This window comes from Protopterus annectens, chromosome 1.part2, assembly GCF_019279795.1.
Source record: "Protopterus annectens isolate FY-2018-M chromosome 1.part2, PAN1.0, whole genome shotgun sequence".
NCBI classification, from domain to species: Eukaryota; Metazoa; Chordata; order Ceratodontiformes; family Protopteridae; genus Protopterus; species Protopterus annectens.
Window position 1 is genome coordinate 597,141,066 of NC_056727.1, and position 15,447 is coordinate 597,156,512.

The window sequence follows — 15,447 nt, forward strand, 5'->3', positions numbered from 1 at the left end:
CCAGAGTTCCGCCGTGGCGACCCCTAACCGGGATAAGCCGAAAGACACCACAATAACAACAGTTTAACAAGTCATAGGCATTTCTTTCCTCTTCTGTGCGGGATCTTCTTGTTCAGAAATGTAATCCAACTTAGTTTCCAGTCTTTGCTTGTAATTATTGTTAATTATTTCAGGTTACTTAATTGCATTATGTGTGCTCTAAGTTATAAGTTTTACATTGTCTGTTTCTGGCAAAAATGTGTCAGTAGCTCGGCAGATAGCACACACGCTTCTGATGCTTTGCTTATGAATACCTGTCTAGGTCTGTGTTTCTGTCCTCTGTCCTTCCTCATTTTTGCATCTGTTTCATTATTTACCATACATTTGTCCTACGAGATAACTTTTCTTGCAATAATCCTTTCTATCTGTGCCTTATTGGTTAGTGCTAGTAATTCTCCTGAGCAGTGCATTCCATGTAGCTCCTCTTGCTCATGTAACATCCCTGTGTGTGCACATAGCAGTCCTATTGTTATTACAAGTGCACTTATGAGACTTCGGTTTACTTTTCTATCAGTGATTATTTTTTTTCTTCTTCTTGGCAGTCTTTGAGTGTAAATGATTGTGTGATTCCTTTTAACAATTTATTTTATGGACCTGAAATAGTGACAGCATTGTCTTTCTTTCATAGACCATATATTTGCACAGTGTTGCCATTATTTTCTTGAGGCTGGGTGAGAAACAAAGGAAGTGGATTTTCAAACGTAATGGTTTGTTTTGTTATTATGTTTATGCAACTTCTAGAGCAGTAAACAAATATTGTGTGAATTTCATTTTCTGAGTTTAGAATATTTAGGCATCCCCTGTGGAGTTCATCTTATTTTTGTTGTTCTGTAGTCTTGTCTGTTCCTCAGGCTTTCTGGATTTATTCTGGTTTATGTTCTTCATAGGTAGGTACTAGGCTATTGGCCCTAGGGCCCATATAAGCCTAGCCAAACGGTACCTTGGCTTTTGCCACCCAAGAAAGTTATTTTCCTGTACTCCTGTCAAGCAGAGCCACAGAAGTGATCCCTGGAGTGAATTTCCTATCTCCCATCCAATCATCATTTTCTTGAAGAGTGCTAATGAGCTTTGTTTGATATAGATAGGTAGTTTGTTCCAGAGTATGGGAAGTCTCTGGGACAGGAATCTATCCTTCCAGCATGTTCTGTTTTTTGTGGTGACAAGGTTTAGGTCCCTAGAGCATGTAGCTCTGAGAGATTGGGATTTCTTTAACTGGTGCATGTCCATCAGCTCTGGGTTTGACATAGCTTTGTATGTTAGGCAGAGATCGCCTCTGAGTAGGCAATATGCGACAGAGTAAAGCTGGAGTTTTTTGAGACTGTCTGTGTAGGCCATCTGTTTGAGGCCAGTAATCCTCTGTGAGGTATTTCTGCGGCCTTTCCAGTTGTTGTAGATGTCTTGTGAGGTACATACTAAAAGGGGCATTGTACTCTGTAATGGGTCTAATGCGTGATGAGTAGAGGGGAACAATGACCACTTTTTTTTTTTTTCCTGGATGAGAAACCTTTTGTGATGAGGTGTGCCACGTAGAAGGATTTCCTGACTACTGTGGCGATTATCAAAGGAGTGACTACTGTTCACCTGTGTCCCAAGGTCTCTTATCACACTTTCAGTGTTAAGTAGACTCGCCTGTGTGGTAGTTCATGGGTACAGAGTTTTTAAAGGGATGACAATGCACTTTTTGGCATTGAGCTTGAGGCCATGGCTTTGACACCAGGCATCTATCTCAGTGAGGCCCTTTTGAAGGATGTCCACATCATTAGGAGTTTTGATTATGGCTCCTAGTTTGCAGTCATCTGCGAACTTTGTTAGCCCAAGACCTTCTGTGTCAACCTGTACTTCAGAGAAGTAGATACCAAATAGGAGAGGACCCAGGACTGAACCCTGTGGTACTCCACTTGTCACTGGTCTGAAGTTGGATTTAGAGTCTGCTACTTTCACAGTGTGGGTTCTGTCAGTGAGCCAGTTGGCAATCCATCTTGTGACATAGGGATTTGTACCTAGTTTAGTGAGTTTATCTATAATTCCAGAGTGGGGGATGGTGTCGAAAGCATTGGCGAGATTTGGATAGGCTGTGTGAACCACCTTACTCTCCTCTACGGCTTTGATGACCATGTCAAAGAAGTCTGTCAGGTTTAGGAGACATGATCTGCCTTTTACAAAGCCGAACTGTTAGGGTCCAGAGTTTGGAGATTACCAATGTCATTGTTTACAAGTTCCATGATGATACGTTCCACAGCCTTGCAGACCAGTCTCGTCAGGCTGATGGGGCGGTAGTTCCCAGGGTCTGTGGTGGCTCCCCCTTTGTGGAGTGGGATAACTGTTGCTGTGCGCCATTCAGTGGGCACAAAGCCTGAGGTGAGGCTATGATTGAACATGGTACTTAGGTGGGGTGCCAGTTCGTTCTGTAGTTCGTATAGAACGTAGCCTGGGATGTTGTCAGGTCCCATGGATGCTGTGCTCTTGGCTTTTGAGAGTGTTTTTTTTTTTTTTTACTTGTGCAGCCGTGATTACAGGAACGTTGCATTCTTTCGGTATAGAGATGGGCCCTTTAGGGGGTGAGAGAGGGGTAAAGTTAGCATGAACCTATCTGCCAGGATGTTGGCAGTATCAGTTGGTTCTGTTTATTTAGTGCCATTGTGCTGTAACTCCGAGCAGATCTGAGTGTTGCCATTGAGATTCTTGACATAGCTATAGAATGCTTTGTGGTTGTCTTTAGAATCAGTGGCAATTTTGTTTTTGTAACTAGCTTTGGAGGATTTTATGAGGGATCTCAGCTTCTTACTGAGGCTGACCACGGAGTTCCTCCAATCATGGGATTTTACTCTCTTTTTTTTTTTGCAGCAGTTTTCTTTTTTCTGTTGTAGAGTTTGTTTATGGCAGGGGACCACCAGATTGGCTTCCTTTTTTTGGAGGATAGCATCTTGGCTCTGTTAGGGATTGCATGATCCATGCACTCGTGTAAGTGCTTATAAAGTGCATTTGTATAGGATTCAGCAGCCGTACCTCTATTGTCAGTCATCATGGGTGTCTTAAAGTTTGCTACTTCTGTCTTAAGAAGCATGAAGTTGGCTTTGGAGAAATTTTTTATGGTGATTTCCCTGGTGTGGGTGGGATGTGGATGTCTAGGGTGATTAGCTTGTGGTCGGATCTGACCAACGAGGAACTGATCTCTGGTGTGGAACACCGGTTGCCCATGTTGGTAATGACCAGGTTTAGGATATTGCTGCCCCTGATTGGAGTGTGGATAAGTTGATCCAAGGCATTGGAATTTATGAATTCCAGAAAACGTTGAGCACAAGAGTTGGTACATGAGTAGTTTTCCCAGTTAATGGTGGGGTAGTTGAAATCACCCATTATTAGAGTGTTAGGTTGTACCCTAATATTTTCCAGTGTATCAAGAAATGAGGAGTGGGAATCCTGGGGCATGGTGGGGGATCTGTAGCAAGCTACAATTTGGATTGTGGTCTTGCCCAGAGTTGCACTTGGATAATCTTGGATGCGTTATGTTGAGCAGCTAGCCTGGAGGTGTGGATATCCTTAATAAATATGGACACGCCTCCACCTTTAGTGTTTCGGTCCAGGTTAGGTGGACGAAAAGGTCTGGTATGAATTATAGCCTGGTAATGCAGGGGTGCTCTCTGTAGCCTTGAACCATGTCTCTGTCACTGCACAGATGTCTGTGTTCTCCATTTTAAGGAGTGCATCGAGTGAGTGCATTTTGAGGTTTAGACGTCTAGCATTAAGTAGCATTACCCTCCGATTTTGCTTGCTTGCACCTGTTACAGTGGTGAATTTGTCATTTGAACCTTGCCTAAAAAAGGCACTATAGGGGTGACAAGAGCCTTAGCCAGTATCCGGAATCCCAAAGGAGACAGGTGCAGGCCATCTCTGGCAAAGCATCGTGGTTTGTCGATCATGTCATCCCAGGCAGACAGATACTGGATCCCCTTAGAATGACACCAGAAGCTTAGCCAGTTGTTGAAGTTGGTCATTTTGTCCTTGTACTGTGGTATAATTCTGGGTGATGGCAGGATGCTTTTCAGGGCTAGGGTCATACCTGCCTGGGCTACAAGATCGGACAGATCCTCCATGTCTCTCTTAATGTAGTCCAGGGAGGTACGTCTCAGGTCATTCACACCAACATGGACAGTGAGAGAATCATATTTGTACTTTTTGTGGAGTGACCTGTGTGAATGCATTATGTGGCGGATCCTGGCACCTGACAGGCAGCTGACAGTAACTTTCTCCTTGTTTAGCCTGGTGAGTGGAACATCAGTGTGCCTGACTATATAGAGTCACCTATGACTTAAGTGTTGGGTACGTTGTTATGCCGTATGGGCTGTAGTTGATTGGCACACTGAGTTTTTGGGCTATGTGTGATTTGGGTTGTGTTGGGGGGTGGAGGTTGCTTGCATTAATGCTTTGGAGGTCCCTGTTGCTTGGGTAGATTTTTATTGAGAGCCTCCGTGAATGTAGGTGTGTGTTTTGTGTTTTTGTGTGTGTTTTGGTGGTGTAGGTTTTCACCTTTCCTTGACTGTTGCTACAGAGCTTTTTAGCTTCTGGTACGTTCTTATCTGTTTAAAAATGAACGCAGAAGAGTGCATTATCATAACTGGGTCTGGATGTAACTTTAAGCACTTTGATCAGCATACCTTTCATCTCTACAGATTTTCACAGAATGTCCAGATTTTTGCCTAGTTTTTCTGGCAAATTAGTGGCAAATCATTAAATATTGAAGTTTGAAAATAATGGCAGACATTTGAGTTTTAGACTTCATACCCTTCAGAAAATTCATGCTAATATAAAATCTGTTATTCTACCAACTTTCTAAGTTTGTAAGAGCAATATTTAAAAATTGTCCCTATTTTTAGTTCTTTGTCCCACTTTTATTGATGGCTTTGTCCAGATTTCTTGCTCTGAGAGGTATGTCAGCATACAGTAAAATACAGCATTCTGGAATGCTGAAACTTTCTAATTCTCTTTGAGATTACATATGACTTGCGTAATTTATTTCAGAAATTATATTCATTATGGAGTATGGCAGCTGATGAGTGTTAAACTAAATCCGTTGTCAGATGTAGAAAATACTGTCTTCCATAATAATTGTGCTAGGCTAAGAGTAGCTGAAATGACATCTACCAGTTGGTTTTCATTAGTACTATAATTGAAAGAAAAACATTTTCATAGCAGATCATATGGTATTTTGACGTTTGGTCTGAAATAACATTGAAATTTAGTATAATTCGCAAATTAGAGTGCATGCCAGTCTAAATTTGCTGTTTTGTTGTTCTAAGCTTGCACAGTTGTACCAGGCATAACATTTGTTTCAGCTGACAGAATTATTTGAGTAGCAATTGGTACATGGAAGTATAGTAACAGTAAAAAGGATTTGACTGTTACTGCATGACTGTTTCGTGGCATTTGTTTGTTATGCATGGATTGCACAAAAAATAATAAAAATAAAGTGGCATCATTACCTAGGTGTGCCTGTGGAGCAGATAATGCAGTCACTGTTCTTAAGCAGCTGTTCTGTTCTGAATCAGAGGGCACTGATGGTCCCTTGTTATTGCGGTTACTTGCTGTGATGTTTTATAGGAATACTAGGTGCATTATGACAGTGTATGAGGCATTTTGTAAAATTGTTTTTCACTTAAAGTGAAGTGAAGATATTTAGAATTGTAGATGACTGTGCTGCCAGTTTCAAGTTTGACTTAGTACCAGTAAGGGAAGAAGAATAGGTGGCTTTTTTCAGAGTGTTCTGTTTTAAACATCCAAACTAGAAAACCTTGCATATACTGACCATTTTTTATGTATGCAAGGCTTGTTGAAAACATATTGCCAATGACATTGATATTGATACAGGTTGTAGTCTGGAACATATTTGGGATTGTTAAAATTGTAGACAGCTTGCAGACTGTCCCCCCCCTCCCACTCCATTGTATTCCACCATCCCCCCACTAAATGTGGCATACACACTACTCTGCATTTGTTTAAACTGCTCAATTGTGGCAGGTCACTTTCAAGTCAAGGATGTTGCTTGAAGTTTATTTGTACATCAAGGTTTTATACTGCAATCCCAGCAAAATTGCCCTTTATTCTCTAGCATCTGTAAAAGCAAGGATGAATATCATAAGTCAAAAGTACTCGTACAAGCAGTCTGTTACTCTTTACGCATATATTTCTTTGCGGACTCTTGTATACCCTTTCTAAATTTCAATTTTATGTTTGAACATGAGCGTTTATAGTTCCTGCATTGAACAAAATCCTGATCCCTTAAAAATCAAGTTGGACACCATGGGCTGCATGGTATAGGCCTGAATGCACTGATGCTTGTGCCCATTTTGTGGGGTAGCTGTGCCAAAATGCTGCTTGTTTTCAGGTCACATATCTAAACAACTCCTGTCCTGTGCCAGTACCTGAATTCTCTTCAGAGTATTGATTAGAGCAGAGAGCTTTTCCCACTGTAGCATTAGCAGTCTGAAACAGCTTTGTCTTAAAAATGTGTTATCCAAAGTTTTGATGTCTTATAGGAAGGATGTGTTTTCCAATGTCCAGCACTCTTAGACAGCAGAGGTAAACATTGTATGGTGTCCACTTCCATACGTTGAGCATTTTCTTGGAGTAGGTTGGTAGTCACTGTTCACACTTGACTAATTCAGTTTACCTTTTACTTTACTAAGCGTGGAGCTGCAGAAGTATTTGTTTACTTGATAAATGGATAGGTGTACCAATCCTCAGTGGATTATTTTCATTTGTGACCTGGGCGCAATGTAGCGACTGCATAAAATATATGTCATATTACAGAACACTTTTGTGTATTTACTTACAGCTTTCTATAAACAATTGCATAAAAGCTAGACTCAAACTAATCTCAGGATGTACTTGGTAATTACTGAAACAACAATAACAAATCAAAATTGTAATCTTGTATGCAACAGTAATATACAGACCTAGGATGTGTGTTTGTTAATAGAAACCGGTACTGTTAATAGAAACCGGTACTACTGGGAAGAATGCAAGTTAATACCAGGTTTTTCAGGTGGGCAAGTCAAGAGTTGGCTAGTTGGAGTTGAACAAAATAATGGGTTTTGGGCAGAAAAAAGAAGTATGAAAACCTTTTTAAGGAAAGTGTCATAACTGCCTTGACTTATTGTCCTCATTTTCTGTTTATTGTGGCAGATTGCTAAACTGGAAAAAAGAGAAGAAAGTGCAGACTACACAAGTACTTTTCTCGTCTGTGTTTTGTGAAGGCCTTTATCCACATTGCCTGCATGCTGTAAGTTTTTTTTTCTCAGAAATGTGTTTTGAAGTTAATATAGATAATGTCTGCTCCTGATTGGTGAAATATATGCATTGAATGTGGGACATCCTTTAGCAGTCAGGTGCAAACCGTAATGGCTATGTTTGGGGTAGCATGCTACTGCTTTCATCATAATGTCTGTAAGTAATACAAGTTTCCTTTGTGAAGTTTGCAACTAACTGTGGCCTCTTGTGATAACTTTTGATATGTATATTTTTCACTTTGCTGTTTTCAATGTCAGACTGCTGCCTCACTGAAACGGACACCACTTTTAATGTCTGCACATTTTGAATGTTATTACCCCACTTTGCCAAATACTTTTGCTTGAGCTTGCTTTGCACCACCGAGTTCTGAAGTCCATTTAATTTTTCTGCTGAAGTCAATTTAGGACACTGATTGTTAACCAGGTAAGTGAACTGTTACTTCACGGCTGCCTTTAAAGCATGATGCAGGCTACAAGGGACAAAAGTGATTTTGTGTGTGTGTGTGTGTGTGTGTGTGTCAGCATGGCACATCTTGAATTGGCAATATTTGCCCACTCTTCCTTGCAAAAGTACTCCAAATCTGTCAGATTGCGAGGGCATCTCTTGTGCACAGCCCTCTTCAGGTACCCCACAGATTTTATATTGGATTTAGGTTTGGGCTCTGGCTGAGCCATTCCAAAACTTTAATTTTCTTCTGGTGAAGCCATTCTTTTGTTGATTTGGATGTATTCTTGATGTCATTGTGTTGAAAGGTGACATTCCTCTTAATCTTCAGTTTTCTAGCAGACACATGAAGGTTTTGGGCCAAAAGTGACTGGTATTTGGAACTGTTCATAATTCCCTCCACCTTGACTAAAGTCCTAGTTCCAGCTGAAGAAAAGCAATCCCGAAGCATGATACTGCCACCACCATGCTTCATCGTGGGGATGGTGTTATTTTGGTGATGCGAAGTGTTGTTTTTTTGCACCAAATGTACCTTTTGGAATTGTGGTCAAAAAGTTCATCCTTTGTCTCATCAGACCATAACACTTTGTCCCACATGTTTTTAGGAGACTTGATGTATTGTTTTGCAAATTTTAGCCGGGCCTGGAAGTTTTTCTGTGTAAGAAAAGGCTTCCATCTTGCAACCCTACCCCATAGTCCAGACATGGAAAATACGGGAGATCATTGTCAAATATAGTACACAACCAGTACTTGCCAGAAATTCCTGCAGCTCCTCCAGTGTTGCTGTATGTCTCTTGGTAGCTTCCCTGATCAGTTTTCATCTTGTTTTTTTTTCATCACTTTTGGAGGGACGTCCAGTTTTTTGCAACGTCACTGTTCCATATTTTCTCCATTTTTTGATGACTGTCTTCATTGTGTTCCATGGTATATCTAATGCTGTGGAAATGGTTTTGTACCCTTCTCCTGACTGATACCTTTCAACAGTGAGATCCCTTTGATGCTTTGTAAGTTCTCTGCAAACCATGGCTTTTGTTGTAGCAGGCAACTGAGTAAATGTCAGGAAAATCCTACTAGGACAGCTGAACTTTATTTGGGGTTAATCAGTCTCTTTAATTGATGGCGGGTGTGTACCCAAGAAGACTGAATGTTGTAATTAAATCAAAAGGTGCTTCAACAAAGTATTAGTTTAAGGGTGTGCACACTTGCGCAACCAGCTTATTGTACATTTTTTATTTTTTTTTTATTTTTTTCTACTACAACAGATTTGTTTGTTTTTTGATTGAATTGTACAGATTATAGGTCACGTTAAAGGTGGGAAATGTTTTGAAATGATTTATTGTGGTCTCGTTTTTTTTTTTATATCACAAAAACCTGGCATTTTAACAGGGGTGTGTACACTTTTTATATCCACTGTATATGTAGTTCTTGGATCTCCATGGTCACACTCCTGGACTGGCAAAAAGGTAAACCTATTATGCGCTACTGTAGCGCAAGACCTGACCGTAACAGTTCTTTCAGGGATATAACCGTTAAATGTCCACAAACTCCAAATATCCACACAAATCGAACCAGAACAACAAAGCCTCCACGTAAATATTTTGTTCTTCACATGTTTATTAAAATAATAAAAACACTAAAAAAATTCAGTTAAATGTTTTCATTCTATACCAAGAACTTCTTCAGAAATGAATAACAATCACTTCAAAAACTACATATATATCATTCACCCCACCCTTTGATCACATACTTTTTGCTTAACCAAATTATCATAAGGAAACTATGAACTCAAAATTCTTAATGCTTTAATCTTAAAACTGGAGCTAGAGAGGTACCCTCATTTATGCCTGGAAAACTAGTTGCATTTAATTTAATTTGCCATTTTAACTGTTTTACATTCAGATGTTCATCCATTGTATATCCCTGAGGGTCCCTTTTGATAAAATCAATCACCTTAAAGCCACGTTTATGTGCTGGACAATTCAACACATGCTTGTACAAGGCATTTTTGGACTTGCTCTTTTCAGTATTCAACCGGTGTTAATATACCCTGTCCGTTAACCTCCTTGAAGTTTTTCCCCACATAAAATGCCAGGCATAACAAACATTGTACCAAATAAACCACATTATGTGACGCACAATTGGTTTCCTTTGACTTTAAATTCTATTCCATTAACCCTAACTTGGTCCCTGTCTATTATATACCTACATTGAGGGCAGGTACCACACTCTCTCCCTGTTGGTTGAGTAGTAGATTTTTTTTTATTTTCCAATAGAAATTTAAATGATTTATCCTTTTTATAAACAGTACTAGGGAAATTACCCATTTTTGTTGATAACAGGTGGTCCACCAAAAATATTTTCCAATTACTTTTAACACATTCTGTTATAGCTGAACTATCCAAATTATAAGTGGTAATAAAGGCTGCTTTTAAGGTGGTGTTGCTCCTTGTATTACATAATTCTCTTGCTACTTGGCCACCATAGTTAAAGATGGGCACACATACTACTAAGGATCTCTTCATAACCACTTCGGCCTTAATTTCCCTTAAAGACTCCGGGTAACCTCTGGAAGTGAACATCTGAAGTACCTTCTCACATTCAAGGCTAAAAATATCAAAGTCTGTTATCATTCTCACAAGCCTAACCAACTGATTCTTAACTACTGTCTTCTTTGGATGTTTAGGATGCCACCTGGAATAATGTAAATCACTATTAGAAAAAGTTGGCGTATGATAAATAGTAGAGGTAATGCATCCCTTTTCCACATCCTTATTAATCAAAACATCCAAAAAGTAATATTTCCTTAGCAGAATAAGTGTCTTAATTATTTTAGGATTCCTGTTTACTGAGTATGTGCTACAGGTGCAAATGGAGGCAAGAAAGCATGCTACTAGAAAATAATTTATTAGCTAATGGAAAAGCTTTTCTGGTTGATACCAACAACATAACCATCACCCATCCAGGGCTACTTGTTCTCTGGTTTTACAATATTTGTGAGAGTTGCTATCCTGTACCCTTTCTTATTCTTCTGTCAAGGTTCATTTATCCATTTCAGCATATCTGCCCATGGATCTTCCTCGTTCAAAGCAGTTTCATGTCAAAATATTTTTGAAAGAGGTTTTGCTCAAGAGACCTCCAAGTAAACTGGTGGCTTCTCCTTGGGATCTTAATTTTGTGTTGGAGAAGCTAGCACTTGACTTGTTTGGATCAGCTAACCTGGCTGACTTGAGGTTCTTAACATGGACAACAGTTTTAATGATTGCTCTGACATCTACAAGAAGAGTCTTTGTTGCAAGCTCTTGCAGTGAGTCAACCCTATCTCATTTCCCCCAAAGACAGGGTTTCTTTAAGAACTAATACTTTTATGTCTAATGTAGTATGTAGTATCCGAGTTTCTTTTAAGCCAAGCTATCCATCTCCCCGTTTTCTTTTCTGAACCTAAAAATGAGGGAGAAAGGAGACTTGGTACCGTAGTTGTCTGTGGCCATCCATCAGAAGTGTGATCTTGACAGAACTAAATCTTCCAGATCTTTGGATCAGTTCTTTTCTTGTGAAGGTAAGAAGGGACAAGCTGTGTAAAATCAGACTGTTTCCAACTGGCTGTGGAAGGCTTTTACCTGTTATATTCTCCATAACAGAATTATTCCAGGCTAGGTCAAGGCCCACTCTTGGGTTCATAGATTCATAGGTGTGTACTAAGCTAATAGCCCTGGAGCCTTTACAAGCCTAGCCAATAGAAGTGCCCTGGCATTGAGCCGCCCGACATTAATTCCCAGTGCCTCTATCTATTTCCCATCCACTTATCAAGATATTTCTTGAAGAGGGCCAGTGAAGTGCTCTGCTTGACATGTATGGGAAGTCTATTCCAGAGCATGGGCAGTCTCTGGGTTATGAACCTGTCCCTCCAGCATGTTCTGTTGATTGTGGTAATGAGATTGAGATCTCTGGAGCATGTGGTGTGGAGAGATTGGGATTTCTTTTAGATGTAGCATTTCTAACAGAGCTGGGTCAGACATGGCTTTGTAAGTTTTTAGCAGAGATCGCCTCGTAGTAGATGATATGAGACAGAGAATAGATGGAGTTTTTTGAGTCTGTCCATGTATCACATGTGTTTAAGGCCTAGGATCCTCTTTGTGAGGTACTTGGCCTTTCCAGCTATTGCATGTGTCTAGTGAGGTACATGCCAAATGGGGCATTATATTCGATGATTGGCCTAATGAGAGAAGAGTAGGGAGAGATGACCCCTCTCTTCCTGGATACAAAACCCTTGGTAATGAGATGTTCCATATAGAAGGACTTTCTGACCACAGTGGCAATGTGGTGGTCGAAGGAGAGGTTGCTGTCGACCTGTGTCCCCAGATCTCTTATGCCTTCAGTGTTCAGTGGGCTCCCATCAATGTGGTAATTAGTGGGAATTGAGTTTTTCCCAAAGGGGATGATGACACATTCCAAACACAATTCTTGATGATGACACATTGTTTTGGCATTAAGCTTAAGGCCATATTTTTGACACTAGTCATTGGTCTCTGTGAGGCGTTTCTGTAGGATGTCTGCATCACTTGGCTAGTTATTAATGGCTCCCAGCTTGCAGTCGTCTGCAAACTTGGTCGGCCAGAGTCCCTCTGTGTTGGTCTGGGCTTCAGAGAAGTAGATGCCAAACAGGCGAGAACCCAGGACTGATCCCTGTGGGACTCCCACTCGTGGCTGATAAGCAATCTGACTTGGAGTCCACTACTTTCACACTGTGGGTTCCATCTGTGAGCCAATTTACAACCCACCTAGTGATATAGGGTTGATTCCTAGTTTGGTGAGTTTATCAATAATTCGTGAGTGGGGAATTGTATCAAAGCCCTTGGCCAGATCGAGGTAGGCTGTATGAACTGCCTTGCCCTCATCCACAGCTCTGTTGACCTGACTCAAAGAAGTCAACCAGGTTGAGCAGGCATAATCTACCTTTCACAAAACCAAATTGCGTGAGATCTAGAGTTTGGAGATTTTCTGTATCCTTGTTTATTAGGTCCATGATGATGCGCTCCATAGCCTTGTATATCAGACTTGTCAGGCTAATAGGACAATAATTGCCAGGGTCTGTAGTTGCTCCCCCTCTATGGAGAGGGATGACTGTAGCAGTGCGCCATTAAGTAGGGACAAAGCCTGAGGTGAGGCTGTGATTTTAACAGGGCACACAGATGTGGTGCCAGTTCACTTTGTAGTTCATGTAGAACACAAACAGGGATATTGTCGGGTGCCATGGAAGCTGTATTCTTGGCCTTGGACAATGCAGCTTTAACCTGTGCTGCAGTAATGCTGGGTGCCTGACATTCCTCCGGTATTGTGATTGGTCCTTTAGGGTGGGAGAGAGGGGTAAAGTTAGCACTGAATCTGTCAGCCAGTATGTTGGTAATATCTGTTGGCTCAGTATAGGAGGTACCATTGTGCAGTAACTCAAAAAAAAACCTGGGTATTGCCGTGGAGATTCTTGATATAACTATAGAAGGCTTTGTGGTTGTTTTTAGTGTCTGCCCGCAATTCTACCTTCATAGCTGGCTTTAGAGATTTTGATGAGGGATCTCAACTTTTTGTTGAGGCTAATAAGGGAGTTTTTCCAGTCTTGGGACTTCACTTTTTTCTGCAACAGTTTCTTTCTTCTGTTGTAGAGTTTATTAATGGCAGGGGACCACCAGATTGGCTTCCTTGTTTTTGAGGAGAGCGGCTTGGTTCTATTGGGTATGGCTAGTTCCATGCATTTATTTATTTGTGCAGTTCATTGGTGTATGATTTGGCAGTCGTGCATCAATTTTCCATTGACATGGGTGCCGTGAAGTTAGCCACCTCTGTTTTTAGGAGCCAAAAGTCAGCTTTGGAGAAGTTTATCATGGTGGTTACCTTTGGGGGGGGGGGGGGGGTGAGATGTGGATTTCCATTTTGATTAGTTTGTGGTCTGATCTAACCAGGGAGGAATTGACTATTGGTGTAGAGCAATGGTTGCCTATGTTAGTGATAACCAGGTCAAGGATGTTGCTTCCTCTAATGGAGGTAAGAATGAGATGGTCCAGGGCATTTGAATTGATGAATTCCAGGAAGCATTGGGCCAGTGTATTGGTGCACAAGTAGTTTTCCCAGTTGATGATGGAGGGGCCGTTTAAGTCACCTAGTATGAGAGTGTTTGGTTGGACCCTAATAGTTTCCAGGGTGCTTAGGAACATGGGAGTGAGAGTCTTGGGAACATGGTTGGGGACCTATAGCAGACTATGACCTGAATCGCCATCTTACCCAATGTTAGTTTTATCTGAACTATTTCAGATGCATTATGCTGGGCTACTAGTTTGGAGGTGTGCATGTCCTTTATGAGCATGGAGACACAACCCCCTTGGAGCTTCGTTCGATGTTCTGGGGCCGAAAGATGTGGAATGAGTTGTAGCCTGGTGGTGCACGGGTGCTTTCTGCTGCTTTAAACCAGGTCTCTGTTACAGCACAAATGTTGATGTTCTCCATTTTGAGGAGTGCTTTGAGCAAGTGCATCTTGAGATGTAGACTTCTAGCACTGAGCAGCATGACCCTCAGATTGCATTTGTTTATAGCTGTTACGGTGGTAATTTGGTCTTTGGAACATTGCCTAAAAAGGGCACTATAGTGGTGGCAAAAGCCTTAGCCAATGTCTGGAAACCCAGGGGTGACCGATGCAGGCTATCTCTGGTAAAGCATCGAGGTCCGTCATTCATGTCATCCCAAGCATACAGATACTGGATCCCCTTAGAATGACACCAGAAACTTAGCAAATTGTTGAAGTCAATCATTTTCTGCTTGTACTGTGGTATCATTCTGGGCGACTGTAGGATACTGCTCAGGGCTAGGGTCATACCTGCCTGGGCCACATAATCGAGAGCTCCTCCATGTCTCTTTTAATGTAGCCCAGGGAGGTGCGTCTCCGGTCATTCACACCCACATGGACTATGTCAAAGTCATACTTGTACTTGTTGTGGAGTGACCCGAGTGCATGTGTTGTGTGTCGGATTCTGACACCTGATAGCTGACTGTTACCTTCTCCTTATTCATCCTAGTAAGTGGGATATCAATGTGCCTCACTAATGAGTCACCTATGATTAGTGTATTGGGCAAGCCGTTTTGCCTTAGAGGCTTAAGTTGAGGGGCACACTGTGTAGGTGAGCTGTGTGGTCTGTGCTGTGTTCTGGTGCTTTTCTGCCTTGGAGGTCTCTGCTCTTTATGTCGCTCTGTATTGAGAGTCTTCACGAAGGTAGGTTTGTGTTTTTATGTGAGAGGTGTGATGGTGGATGCTCTAGAGGGCTATGTGGTGTGGTGTGGTTCAGGTGTTGGCCTTCTCCTCTTGACCAGCTATTCTGGTATTGGCTTGAGAGTGCATGGCTTCCAGTTTGGATATATAAGTGCATCTCTCACAAGTCTGAGTGTTGGGAGGTAAGAGGAGAGGGCTGTGTGTGTACATGAGGCAGTTGCTATACTGCCTCAGAATGCCCAAGTTCACCAGGTTAATAGGAAGAAGCACAGGGAACTGATCTTTAGACATGCCAGGAGGGATGATCATTATTACTAAGTACTGGAGATGTTTCCTTATATATTCCTTTTACAGGAAAAATGTCACTCAAGATGTTTGAGTCTTTACAGAGGACTGGCAAACACTTGAGGGGAAGCTAATACATA

The 15,447-nt window shown here is 41.3% G+C and overlaps 1 protein-coding gene across 2 annotated transcripts in view; it reads left to right on the forward strand.

The window, feature by feature from the left end:
• LOC122790403 (protein dispatched homolog 1-like) overlaps positions 1 to 15,447 on the forward strand; it is a 501,178-nt gene that overhangs the window by 172,838 nt on the left and 312,893 nt on the right. For both annotated transcript variants that reach the window (XM_044057924.1, XM_044057930.1), the window contains exon 2: positions 7,222 to 7,318. The gene's annotated coding sequence lies outside the window, so the exon portion shown is untranslated. The remainder of the gene's footprint in view (positions 1 to 7,221; positions 7,319 to 15,447) is intronic.